Source organism: Furipterus horrens, unplaced genomic scaffold, assembly GCF_987537825.1.
Source record: "Furipterus horrens unplaced genomic scaffold, mFurHor1.1.pri manual_scaffold_1, whole genome shotgun sequence".
Taxonomy (NCBI): Eukaryota; Metazoa; Chordata; class Mammalia; order Chiroptera; family Furipteridae; genus Furipterus; species Furipterus horrens.
The window spans coordinates 81,741,551-81,755,192 of NW_028327171.1; the positions used below are offsets into that span (position 1 = coordinate 81,741,551).

A 13,642-nucleotide genomic window follows, 5' to 3' on the forward strand; every position below is an offset into this window, starting at 1 on the left:
GGGGTACTCCCCAAGTGTCCCTCCCAACTTTTTAAAACATGTGACTGCACTTTGCACCAGCCTGCCGCTGCCACCACACCACTTCCTCTCTGCCTAAGCTCTGCTCCTCCTACCTGTCTGAGTATTTCTTCTTTATACCTTTGTTTTTTGGACTTCCATGCAGCTCGATTTTCTGGAACTTCTGGTTGTCTCTAGTTTTGTGATAGTTGTATTCCTTCTTAGTTGTGAAGGGAACGTAGTATGTCTATCTAGGACTCCATCTGGGCGGGAAGTCCTCCACTTCTTATGTGTTTTCCATATTCAGTCATTTCTGTAAGTGTTATCACCAGTGTTTTGAACTCTGTGTCTGTTAGGTTGGCTATCTCCTCATCGCTTAGTTCTCCATCTGGAGCCTTGATCTGGCCCCTCTTTTGGGCTATACTTCTCTGTCTTCTTAACTTGACAATCACCTGTGTTTGCCTCTGTGTCTTAGGTAGAGCTTCTGCACCTGTTATGTTGTAAGGGGCAGAGCCTTAGGTATTCATCAGTGCTCAGCAACCCATTTTAACGCCTTGTGGTGCTGTATATGGGGGAGGGGTGAGAGAGGGAACAATGCCACTTGCTCAGCACTTGCCTCATCTCCAGTCATTTCTCCCACTTCCTGTATGCAACTGGTGCCCCTCTAAGTCTTGCCCTGGTGATGGTTCCTAGAGTGGGTGGGTTTGTGTACGTTCTAGGACCATGGAGACCTCTAAACAAATAGACTCTGCTGTGAGACTGGCAGTTTCTACCACTGCCCCAACCCCCACTGGTTTTCCCAGCTAGAAGCAATGAGGCTTTATTTTTCAAGTGCTGGAACCATGAGCTGTGTGGACTGGCCTACATCTGGGGTTGCTCCCCAGGTGTCCCTCCCAGCTTTTATAGTGTGGAACCAGTCATTCCCCCATCTGCCACAGCCACTGCTTTGTCACTGCTGGTGCCACCTTGCCTCTGCCACACCATGTCCTCTTCACCCCAGCTCCCCAGTTCCACACCTCCTACCTGCCTGGATGAGTATTACTTCTTTATATCCTTGTTTGTTGTACTTCCATATAGTTTGATTTTCTGGCACTTCTGGCTGTTTTAGTTTGTTTGTTTTGTTTTGCGGTAGTTATAATCCCTATAATTGTGCAAGGAGGTGAAGTGTATCTACCTACACCTCCATCTTGGCCAGGAGTTTCAAAATGATAATTTTGAAGGATGTTTCAAATCCAAAGGGTGAGATTATGTCATCATAGGATATTGATGCAGTTAGTTCAGGCACCAGGTATGTTAAGAGAGGACAAATCAAACTATCAGTTTATGGGTAGATTCTGTTGTGAGTGACAAAAAACTCCAAATAACAGATCAAAAGCATAAAAATTATTTCCCCCATATAAGCAACATCTTGATGAAAGCAATCTATGGTTGATAAGATCTTTTTATGATTTTCAAAGACCCAGGCTTCTTTCTTGAGTGGCTAACTTCAGCACACTACCCATGCTTCAGAGGAGAAAAGGGTAAACATGGTCATATTTTTGCCATTTAGGGACATTTTTCCTTACATTCATTGGTCAGAACTTAATCACATAGCCTCATCTGGATGCATAAGGGAGCTGGAAAAATATGGTCTTTATATTTATGGGCTACTGTCAGTATCTGCCACCATGAGGTGAAATCATGACAGAGATACAGGGACATTCTGAAGTCATCAAGTATGAATGGAGGTTTTTCTTTTTGTGGGCTACCCGGCATGTGCTGTAAGCATGCTAGTCTTTAAAAGTTGTTTCAGGTGGAATATTTTTAGATAATGGAAATTATTCTTAAGTTTTTTTCATAAAATACACATTATAAATCAGAGCAAAACTCAGGAGAACAATTTTTGTTTCTGAATGTTTGAAAAACATTTATATTTATATTTATTATATGAAATTCTGCTAAAAGTTGGGTAAATCAGTACTTCATAAACACACTCACACATACACACATCAACACACAGTTTATGCAACCACTTTTCTTTGATCTATATATGTCATTTACCAAAAAAGATATGTCTCCTCTTCACTGTTTATTTCTTGACAAGCTTATTCCACTATTCAGTGTTTATCTTTGCCAGAACTTCTTTTCTATAAATACAGTTTGCTAAGTTATGGCTACATCTATGCTTAAATGCAAACTTTCTGGGACTCTCTCCAAACTCAGAGTTTGTAATTACATTTAAGCAATGATATTGTGACTTGATTTTTTCTTTCCAGAAAATACTTCATCTCTTTAGATCACTGCCATTTAGTTCTGTGAAAACGTGATTTGAAAAGCAAGTTTAAATAGGGCTTTTTAATTAGGCCACACTCATTGATATTTTCCCAACTCTGTACCCAGGTTACTTCAGGGTTATATGCACACAACTAAAGACTATTCAATTTGAGATCTATATGCCTTTGAGTATGAATGGCTCACTCTCAGTGATTGAGTTTGATCCAACTGCTCATTCAGTTGAAGTGAATTAAGTCTTCTAGGGCACCGGGGTGCCATTTAGTAAATTATTTCATCCAGCACACTAAATTTGCCTCACATGGGTAAACAGCTTTCTTCCAGGGAGTAGTTCCATCGCCTCAGTTCTCCACTGGCCCAACCTTATTGATGCTAAAGGATGATTCACATGACACAGTACTTACCCCAGGCTCAGACAATAAGACTACACAATGATCTGCTCCATTTAAGAGCATATACAGCAGTCCTTAAAGGGTAAATGAGAGAGCTGTTTTGTTTCGATTTTTTATAAATCAAATATAAACAAAAGTGCATTGTTATTTCCTAAACTCTGAAATTGTAAAATATGGGTGATAAATTCACCACCATTTAGTGAAATTGTTTGGCCCTTTAAAAATAAACCATCTTTCTCTTAAACTATTAACACATCTACACAAAATGAGTGTATTTAAATAGCAATAAAATTGAATATAAGTTATTTTTCACTTGCAAATATAAATGTTCTTTTAATTTTAATGCAATTCTATTCTTCTTATATATTAACTCCAGACATTTATTGGTTCCTCTTCTGAAAACTAACATCCAAAGCATAAAATACATTTTTGTGGTGCATTAATTTGTTAAATAATGCCTTGAAAGTGGCAGGGTGCCCAAAGAGCCCACGCAGAAATAAAATGCACTCAAACTGCTTCCAAATGTTTTCCTCTCCCCATATAGCCTGTCAGAAGCTGCCGGTTCTCTCACAGTCACTGCATCCAAGAAATTGTGATCATTCACCACCACTTGCAGAACATTTTAGCAAACTACCCTAATTTATATTCAAGCCAATATTTAAAATGTAATAAAAAGCATGTATGTTAACTGAACCAGCAATCTAATGATACAAGAGTCTGAAATTGTCTTAGAACGAGCTCTGAAGAACACACTGATAACGTGTTTCAATAGTGAATAACACCTGCTAGCTCACCATGAGTTTCCTTCCGCAATTTTCATGGAACATGATGTACTTGGATCCTCATTTTGAAATCAGTCTAATGGTCTGCCAAGCATAGCCTAATGGTAAACAGTAGTGAGAATGGTGGCACAGCGGGGACTGGAAGATTGGCAATGGAGACATTATTTCACATATTCTTGACACACCCAGTTCATGTAGCTTAAAAGTGATAAAATCAGGCTTCTTTGAGTCTGTTTACATTTTCTCCCTTATTATCAGGAATAAGTATTACCTCAGATCAGACCAGAAAGTTAGCTTCTGAAACAATTGTATCAAGCTTAGAAAAAAAAATAATAGCTCCAATAAAAAATTAAAAGATGCAGTAAACTGGATAATACCAGACTTTTTTCAAGCTTATAACACACTTATGATTTTACTTGAAAATAGGTCCTAACACAATGTTTATAGTTTGCTTTTAGGCCAGCAATTTTCAACCTGTTCCATCTCATGGCACACATAAAGTAATTACTAAAATTCTACGGCACTCCAAAAAATATTTTTTTTGCCAATATGACAAAAAATAGGTATAATTTTGATTCATTCCCACTGGACAACTATTGTGTTAGCTGATGTCATTTTTTAATTTGACAATCTAAGGGAAAAGAGGTCAGTGCCCCTAACTAAAATAGTCAGGTATTGCATGTTTTAAAAATTCTTGCAGCACATTTGTTGAAAATTGCTGCTTTAGGGCTGTAGTTACATTTTCTGGCTCATATCTAGGAAAGTTAGACCATAGAGAATGAATGCTGAGTTAGTGTCTCCCCTCACAGAATATCATCTGCAGCTCTGTGCCTCCCTTTTCTCTTGGATTTAAATAGTTTAGATTGCTTTGCTGTCAGATATTCTTAAATATGTAAATGAGAAAGCATGTATGCAAACTGAAAAAAATGAAGGAGAGGGTATGTGTGGAGGTCCTGTTATCTGGTTTTTAGTGTCCATCCATCTGTCTGTTAAAGAACATGAGCTAGACAAAGTGGCTTTACGTGTCATAATACTATGACTCTAATGATATTTTGACTAACTTATAAACCAATTGTATGAATTTTGTCATTTCACCTTAGAAGTTGCTATCAAAACTATCAATAATATTGTCATGAAGAAGGAAGACATAGGTATTTTTTATAGTTCCTGTTTTTAAAAAGTTACCTTTTGACCCCTCTGTGCAACATAACATGCCAAGATCTGCTGGAAATATGAAAATGAGAAACTTTTCAAGGAATTTATTGTAAGACATGTCATGAACAGAATTATACTACAAGGAAAAATGTAATAGTGTTATAAGCGAAGGAGGAAAAAGAGCCAAGTAAGGTTCATAGTAACTACTTTTTGCCAGGCATTTTATAAACACTATTTTGAATAACTGTCTTCATAACAGACTATATCCACATGTTACCAAAATGGGAACTGAGGATAAGGATGTTGAAGTGATTTGTGTACAGTCATTCATCAAACTGCGGTTTGGCAAAGTTTTGCAATTGTATCCCTCTGACTTTAGCACCTGAGCTTCTGATGGCAGCTTTGCTGCCTGTTGAGGAAGCACAGAGGTGGCAAGATTATTGCAGCAGGGGAAATGGAAAGCCTCATAGACCTGGCAGCACTTGAGAGGGCTTTGAGAATGGGTTGGGCCAAGATCAGGCAGGCATTCTCACTTCTTGACAGAAAGAAGGGGCAACAGATTCAAACAGCAATGAATATTCTATTATGTTTGAAGTAAAAGTAAAAAATTTTGAAATCATTTCATGTTTTGGGTTTGTGCTCAACAGTAGGGAGACTTTGAACTTTTTTTTAACTGAGGAATGACAAGATCTGAACTGGAAGGACTCAGGGAGGTGTCGCCGCAAGCGTTTTCACCTTGCATGGTAGGAACATGGAAGGGAAGATCACACACTTAACCTCAAGCACAAAGACACTACCTGGAAAAGTGGATGTATGTTTGCCACCATCACCACTATGATAGTGCCCCCCAACCATACATTGATGGTGTCAGATTAATGTAAAGTCGTTAGTCTTGATTAGTTTTGTCCTCTGATGGCTACTCTCAATTATTTTCAGGACTGATTGTGTTCCCAAATTATTTTCAAGACCAATCAAATTTCAAAATGGCAATTACTAAACCAAATTATCCTGCCATCTAATCTACACCACATAGATTCCAAATGAGTCCCATTCTGACCCAAAAAGCTAACAGAACTTTGAAAGCAACTTAAATATCTTAGCCTTAAAGGAGAAATGCTTGATATGCATTAACACATTTGTCTGTGGATAGCACTGCCAAGAGTGTTATCAATATTTGAAAATGAAACTAAATCCAGAACGTTCTCTTTCATATTTTGTATATGAGACAGCAACAATATGATAAACCTCACAGCAGGAGACATGCCAGCAACAAATGGCCAGATTGGTCCGTAGTTAGCCTTGGGAAATTACACAGAAAATCAGATGCCGACTGCCTCATGACCTCTTTACCAAGTGAACTGAAGGAACAAACCTCCCTTTAATAATGTGACAGATAAACCCATAGTTCATAAATATTAAATACATAGCACACTTTGGCTATGAAACTGACTAGATCTAGCTTACATACACACTGATAAATGCTGCCTAACAGCTCCTTAGCTGACTCCTTGGCACCTGAGGTGTAAAAGCATTTTTTATAGAACATATAGTTTAAGTGTCTGACCTCAGAAAGAAATGGCTGGGTAGGAATCCACCAACTGAGGCCCTGTGTGGTGGCTTTGTTGAAAGGACAGGCTTTCCTTTAAAAAAAAAATAAAAGTATATATACATGGTGGGTGATTTACAAGTTCACCTGCCCACATTGTGCTGAGTGTTCAGCGGTTTTTGACCAAAAACAGCAGGACCCCTGTGCCCACCCTCCCTAGTCAACCGATCTTGCCCCAAGCAACATTTATTTTTTTGTTTGTTTCCCCAAATGAAAAATGTCTTCAAAGAGAAACATTTTGCTGATGTGATGAGGTGAAACAAAAAACTACAGAAGTAGTAAAAGGCATCAAAACTGATGAGTTCAAAACCTGTTTTGAGCAGTGGAAAAAAACATCTCTATGGGTGTATTGCATCAAATGGAGAGTACTTTAAAGGTGACTGAAGTTTAAACATGTAAGAATAAATACACAATTTATTATAAATAAATTCCAGGTTTTCTGGGTCCTCCCCTCATGTGTATGTGTTGGAGATATATATACCTCACAGGAGTTCAGAGACTTAATTTTTTCTTACAGCAGAAACAAATATGACACTACAGCTGAAGACAGAGTCCTATATAGAAATCAAGGCAAGACAGACTAAGGAAAAAACAAAAAGACGAGGAGAGAGGCTGGACAGCCCAGGTTCTTGACTAGAGTACTGCTTTGCTTAGGCTTCTCATAAGTACTTCTTAAAGGCGGTGGGATTTTTCCAGAGCTCAGCAGCATGTGTGTTCAATGGGCTATTGATGTTGGGTTCTCTGAGCAGGCTCTGGATGGTGAGCAAGGTGGTTCTGACTTCATACCGAGCAGACCACTTGTCCTTCAGAGTGTCCAGGCAAATGTTACTCTGGCGGTCCATGTTGGGTTGGTGGCAGGGTGTGAGGAACTTCACCATGGGCAATTGTACAGGTAGCCACTGGGGAACTCTACAGAGAGCTTAAACCTCAGGTCTTTATATACTGTGCCAGCTGCTCCATGATGTCCCACCCATTTGAAAAGGTTGTCTGACTCAGGGAAAGCAGAATTCACTTTGTCACCAGACTTCATGAGGGTCATCAGCTCCTGCTGTAACCTCTTGCCCATGGGCAGTCCTTTATGAGTGGTGGCGATGCTGGGAGCAGCTGGGTCACGGTCCTCTGAGGCCATCCAGGCAGTGCTGGCAAGGGGACACAGGAACTCAGAGAACATGACTGTATTTCAGGAGGATATGTTTTTCAAGTTTAGTTCACCTTTTTACCACTACTTAGATAAAGGAACTCTAGAATTTCAGAAATTTTAGAATTTTAGTCTGTCCCTGGTTCCTAAACAGTGACTCCTTTATAAGCACTTAAAGTGGGAGGTCATAAATCTCATTGAACTTTAATAATTATATACAGTTTTAAGAACAGGACATTAATATTATTAGAGTACACATGATTAAAAGTTCTAACATTGACAAAACTCAATCTATTATTTGTCCAGATAAAGTCAAACTGTCTTTGAACTACTCATATGAAGGTAATTTTAATTAAACTCAGTAAATATTACATTGAGCTCCTACCATGTGCAAGCTCTGGGATTGGCTGTGTAGAGGAGAATAAGACATGAATTGCTCATCTCTGTTCCTAAGGGATCACAACCCAGTAGGGAAGACAAACATGTAAGCCAAAACTCACCAGCTGGCAGCCCGCAGACTGAAGTCAGCTAAGAGGTGTTTTATTTATTCCTACAGTGTTCTTTTATTTTTATAGAATTTATTGGGGTGATATTAGTTAACAAAATTATACAAATTTCAGGGGCACAATTCCACAACAGTCATCTGTACATTATTTGAATTCAGTGTTCTCAGCCAGAATGTTTACCCTTCGGTTTGACTTAATGCCTTTGTCACCAACCTGATATACTTAACTTATTGCACCTTATGGGCCCCTAAAGGTTTTTGAGTTTGGTATCACAAAATTGTAAACAAATGGACACTGTACTTATAATAGTGTTCTACCTTTATTATAGTAGCTAAGGATATACAGGAGCACAGAGGAAGAAATAGCAAATTCTCCCAGGTTATGTTGGGCATGTTTAGACAGAGCACAGAGACCAGAAGGGTGTTCCAGGAGCAAGAAATATCATGGAGGTTTGGAGACATGAAATGGTAGGTCAAGTTTAAGAAATTAAGATGGGAAAGGAGAAATATTTATTCCTCATTTATTAAACACTACTGTCAGCCACTAATAGGCACTTCCTATATGATCTACAATAGCATGTGATATGTGTGTTATTATCTCCATTTTTCAAATAAAAAAAAAATGAGTATCGGAATAGGTAGATTAATTATCCAAAATGAATCAATTAGTGAATGGTAGAGTGAGAATTCAAAATTCTGCTTGGCCTCAAGCCTTGGCATTTTCACTATAAAACCTGATGGATGGCCCTGGTCAGTGTGCCTCTGTGGATGGAGCATTGAACTACACACTGAACTGCTGAGGGTTCAATTCCCTGTCAGGGCACATGCCTGGGTTGCATGTTTGGTCTCTAGTCCAGGCATATATAGGTGCTCTCTTTCAAAATCAGTGAGTGTATTCTTAGTGAGCAGGATTTTTTTTTTTTTAAACTGATAGATGTTATCAGATTGCCAATTTATTCAGAACATTTTTTTGGTAATTAACATTCCAAATTTCACTGACTCTAAAGGTAGCTAAGACCTCTGGCTATAACCCACACTTGGGGGAAATAGAGGTTAAACTCAATATAAAAAATAAAATAAAAATTGTGTTAAAAAAATCTTCCAGAGCTTAAAGGAAATTTAGGGCAGTTCTAGTCGAAGTTTATCATTTTACAAGTGAGGAAACTCGGGCATTTAAAAAAATTGCTTTTAGATTGTCAAAGAAACTTTATCTTAAATATAAATTAACATGTATTTTTCAATAAATGTTTTATTCTTTATCAGTTTCAAAATATTTTAATTCTCTTTGTTAATGCTATAGTTTTAAAAAATAATTTACAGCAACTATAACTTTATGCCTCTACAAATTTAAAAATAACTCAGGGAAAGCTGAAAAAAAAATATTTTTTAGCCCTGAAGAAATAACTCATAAAAATCTAACCATGGAACTTCCCTTTTTACTTCAGTACTTTTATTGTGACCTACTGAACAACAACAGGATGAGAAATATAAAATTCATATTGCAGTGACCTGAAGTATTAAAATAAGTAAAAAACAAAACAGTGAAGGTTCCACGATCTTTCATTGTATTTGATGCCAAAGACTATGCATGGACACTAGCTGTGCAGGCAGCTAAAGAGGAAAATACTAATTAAATCGTAGACATATTTCAATTTTTAAGAATTTAGGAAAGGAACAAAATTCTGTAATTACATCTTTGGCTTAACTCAGTTATAATCATTTCCTGAAAATAATAGTATATCAAAACTTATTTGATTTCTTATATTTTGTGCTAGAAACGTGTATCATGGTACCAGGTTTTTAAAAAATAGGAGTCTCAATAAATATTTACTGAATAAATGAATAAGTCCATAAGTGAATAAAAGGATAAATAAGTGGGTTATTCATGAGTAGAATAGCTCTCTTTCACATTCTAAGCCTACTTGAAAATTAGCTCTCTGCTAGTTATTGTCAAGTGGCTATTGGTCTAGGAAACATTTGAGCAGGCAGAGCACTTCCTTAGAACCTAGCAAGATATTTGCTTAAGGAGCACATTGTCACTTTTCATTCAATCATTTATTTACTCACTTATTCAACTTGCATTTATTGAAACCCTGCTCTGTGCATCTTCTGGTCAAGTTAGAAGAACCATTTTAGGCTTCCAGCTGACCCACGAGGCAAGACTATTTTCTGTACCAAACTGGACTAAGCAGCTTAATTTTTCCTAGACTACATCTTATTATGTAAAGGGACCCAAAATGAAGGTCTCCATGAAATAAAAGATCCATTCTTTCAATGCCTTACGTGAAAATGCCTTTTTTTCACCATTGTTGGTCTTCCTTCTGGTGATGTAACTGATCAAGTCTGAGTCTTCATCCACCATCATAGAAAACCAGAAAGCATATGTTCAAGAAAATATAATGGGCATATCGTTTTCTTCTCTTAGTGGAGGAGAGAATGGTGTAAAGCTATAAATTATTGTAACAAAAATAGAAGAGAGGGACACACATAGGAGAGAAAACATGAGATGCACAAGGTATGGAGGGACACATACATGGTCTGACAAAGAAAGGACAAGTGAAATTAATAGAAATGTAAATAGATAAATTGGGAGAGAGAGAGAGAGAGAGAGAGAGAGAGAGAGAGAAAGGTAAAGAATCTTTGAAGGTTCAGAAGTAAACATTCCTTGGGGAAAACAGTCCTTGACACAGCACATAGCATTTGGTTTAACAAACTATGTTATCATTGAACTATGGAGTTGTTCATACTGTAGCTCAGAGGTACCATCATTAATCTAAACCACACAATTATGGAGCAGCTACAATGTACTGGACAGAACTAAATAATGGATACTTAAGAATGAACAAAAGAGGACTTCCGGCCAAGATGGAGGCTTAGACGGACACGCTAGGTCTCCCTCTACAACTAGAGAGGAATACAACTACTTCAAAACAAAGGATAACTAGAAATTCCAGAAAATAAAACTACACGGAAGTCCAACATATGAAGTTATAAACCAGCGGTGCCATTTGGGCAGGTAAGAGTTAAAGTGGGCAGTGCTGTTTGCGGTTGCACCCGGAGCGGCGGGCGGCGAGGAATCCGGGCTGCGCAAGCCCCTGGCGGTGCGCGACCCCGGCGAGGAGTCCCGGCGGCCAAGCCCCTGGCGGTGCGCGACTCCGGAGCTGGGGAGAGCGGCCGCCGCATCGCCTTGAACAGTGAGGCCCAGGGGGGCGGGAGGACGGATCCCGGTCTCCTAGCTGAATAACTGTGTGAATCCATCTTGGACCCCCGCCCCCAAAGAAAGCACCACAGGGCTGCGAAATAGGAAATAGGTCGCGGACAGGCAGGCACCGGCCGGTCGCTGATTTGTGACGCGTACACAGGCACTGCCCCCGACAGCCGGCCCAAGAAAACAAAACGCATCTGTCAAAATGAGGCAGGCAACTTTAGAAATACCGGTGACACAGCTCACCAGGCAGCAGATAGAGAACCTGACAGATGAACAGATAAGAAACCTGTCAGAGGCTCAGTTCTGGGCCATTGTTATCAGGTGGCTTACAGAATTCACAAAAGAGCAGGAAAAAGATATGAAAGAAGCGAAAAACTTTCATAACGAAAGGAACAAAACAGCATACGAGACAGAAGGAAAGGAAATAAAATCCAGAGTTCATTTCAACAAACTGGAATATGGAGAAGGAACAAGCAGTCAACCAATGCAGCGAGAGGAAATGGGAAGCAACAATGAAAGGATCAGAAACCTCTGGGACAGCTTTAAAAGGCCCAACATAAGAATCATTGGTTTGCCAGAGAATGAGGAAGATGAACTAGAACTTGAAAAATTGAGTGAAAATATAATAAAGGAGAACTTCCCAGACTTGGGGAAGGGAATAGACCTGCAGGTCCAGGAAGCAAGGAGAGTTCCCAAGAGACTGGACCCAGGGAGAACCACTCCAAGACACATTATAATCAAAATGTCAAAAATTAAAGATAAAGAGAGAATCTTAAAAGCAGCAAGAGAGAAGAAAAGAATTATGTACAAAGGGGTCCCAATTAGACTATCAGCTGACTTCTCAAGGGAAACCCTACAGGCAAGAAGAGACTGGCAAGAAATATTCAAAGTAATGAAAATCCAAAACCTACAACCACGAATACTCTATCCAGCGAAATTGTCATTCAGAATAGAAGGACAGAGAAAGTGTTTCCAGGACAAAATAAAACTGAAAGAGTTCATTAGATCCAAACCACTGTTATATGAGATGTTAAAGGGACTGGTTTAAAAAAAAAAAACAGAAGCTAGGGAGATGAAACAAAGGCAAACTAAATAGGCAACGAGAGTGGAAGAGGAACTGTGGGTACGGGAAGCATATTGGGGGGAGGTCAACAGGGAGGGGGAATGGGGAAAGGGAGGGAGACGATATAGGAATTGGGGATCAAGGTAGGAGGGAATGGAATAGACGGAGAGAGGTTGGGAGGAACTGTATGCACAACTAATGGACATAATCTAAAAGGGGGGGACAACTGGAGGGAGGGGGGCCACCGGGTGGAGGGGAGCAGAGGGAAGGGAAATTGGCACAAATGTAATAATTTAATCAATAAAACACATTAAATCTGAAAAAAAAAAAAAAAGAATGAACAAAAGATCTCTGCTCTGAACACATACATGATCAATTCTCAGCTCTTCAAATTTTTTATCATACCCTTATATCAGTAAACATGTTGAAGCAAGCTTTCTGCTATATGAATATTAATTTATTTATTTCATATATATATATATCTTCTGTTTTGCTGTATTATATTTTTGTATTTATTATAAAACACAAAATATAAAATAAAAAATAGAATTAAAATATTTTGAAGTAATATTCATTTTATATATTATATTAATAGTGCAAAATTTATTAATTTAGGGTCTGATTATAAGTTTAGTTTATTTCAATACTTGACTTCAAATAATATTCACACTACACACAGGCACAATATACATAAAATGCTACTTATTTAGGGCCTGATTAGTTATCATATAGGTATAAATCTGTATTTTTAATACTGTTCTCATCTCTTTTAGATCAGATTAGATAATCCTTGCATTTCATATTGTAGTTGACAAAGAACTCATTTTAGGAATTGAAGACATGGAATTTTCATATTCTGTGTGTTTGCTTGGGTCCTTTTTACAAACTTCCTAGTGTACATTCAGGGTTGAGGACCACCGTGTAAGGAGCAATATAGTCTTCTAGGATCATTGCCTGGGTCAGATGAACTCAAGGCTCTGCCTTAATTGTTAAGTCCTTGAAATAAATTATTTACTTCATGAATACTTCTGCATTTTTTCACTGTTTTATTGTTTAAACATGTAGTCTCTAAAATTTTTTGATCACTCACCTCTAACAATAAAAATGCTTGAACACCCTTCACAGGGAATATTATGAGTATATTTTATTTATAATCTATTTATTTTTAAATTGAATTTATTAGGGTAACAGTGGTTCACAAAATCATACAGGTTGCAAGTGCACAACTTAATAAAACATCATCTGCACACTGCATCATGTGCCCATCACCCCAAGCAAAGTATCTTTCTGTATTTAATACACATACATGTGTGTATGTATTTTGTTTCCAATTCTAAATTGTTTTTAGTTAAGCCCGTGTCTTCTTTGTCCTCACATAGATCAAAATGAGTATCTGCAAATCTACAGCCTAATGCAAACAATTTGAAAGAGTCATATCTTAAAAGTTCATATTATAGGGATATTGCCCATATTAAACTTTTTGACATCAAAATTAAGTCATTGATGTGTTATCTTCAAAGAAGGG

The 13,642-nt window shown here is 38.0% G+C and overlaps 1 protein-coding gene and 1 pseudogene across 1 annotated transcript in view; one reads left to right on the forward strand and one right to left on the reverse strand.

Annotated features, from left to right (window-relative positions):
- Nucleotides 1–13,642, forward strand: part of LOC150021354 (ephrin type-A receptor 6) — a 917,557-nt gene that overhangs the window by 714,951 nt on the left and 188,964 nt on the right. The window lies entirely within an intron of this gene.
- Nucleotides 6,758–7,332, reverse strand: LOC150021357 (ubiquitin-conjugating enzyme E2 C pseudogene; annotated as a pseudogene).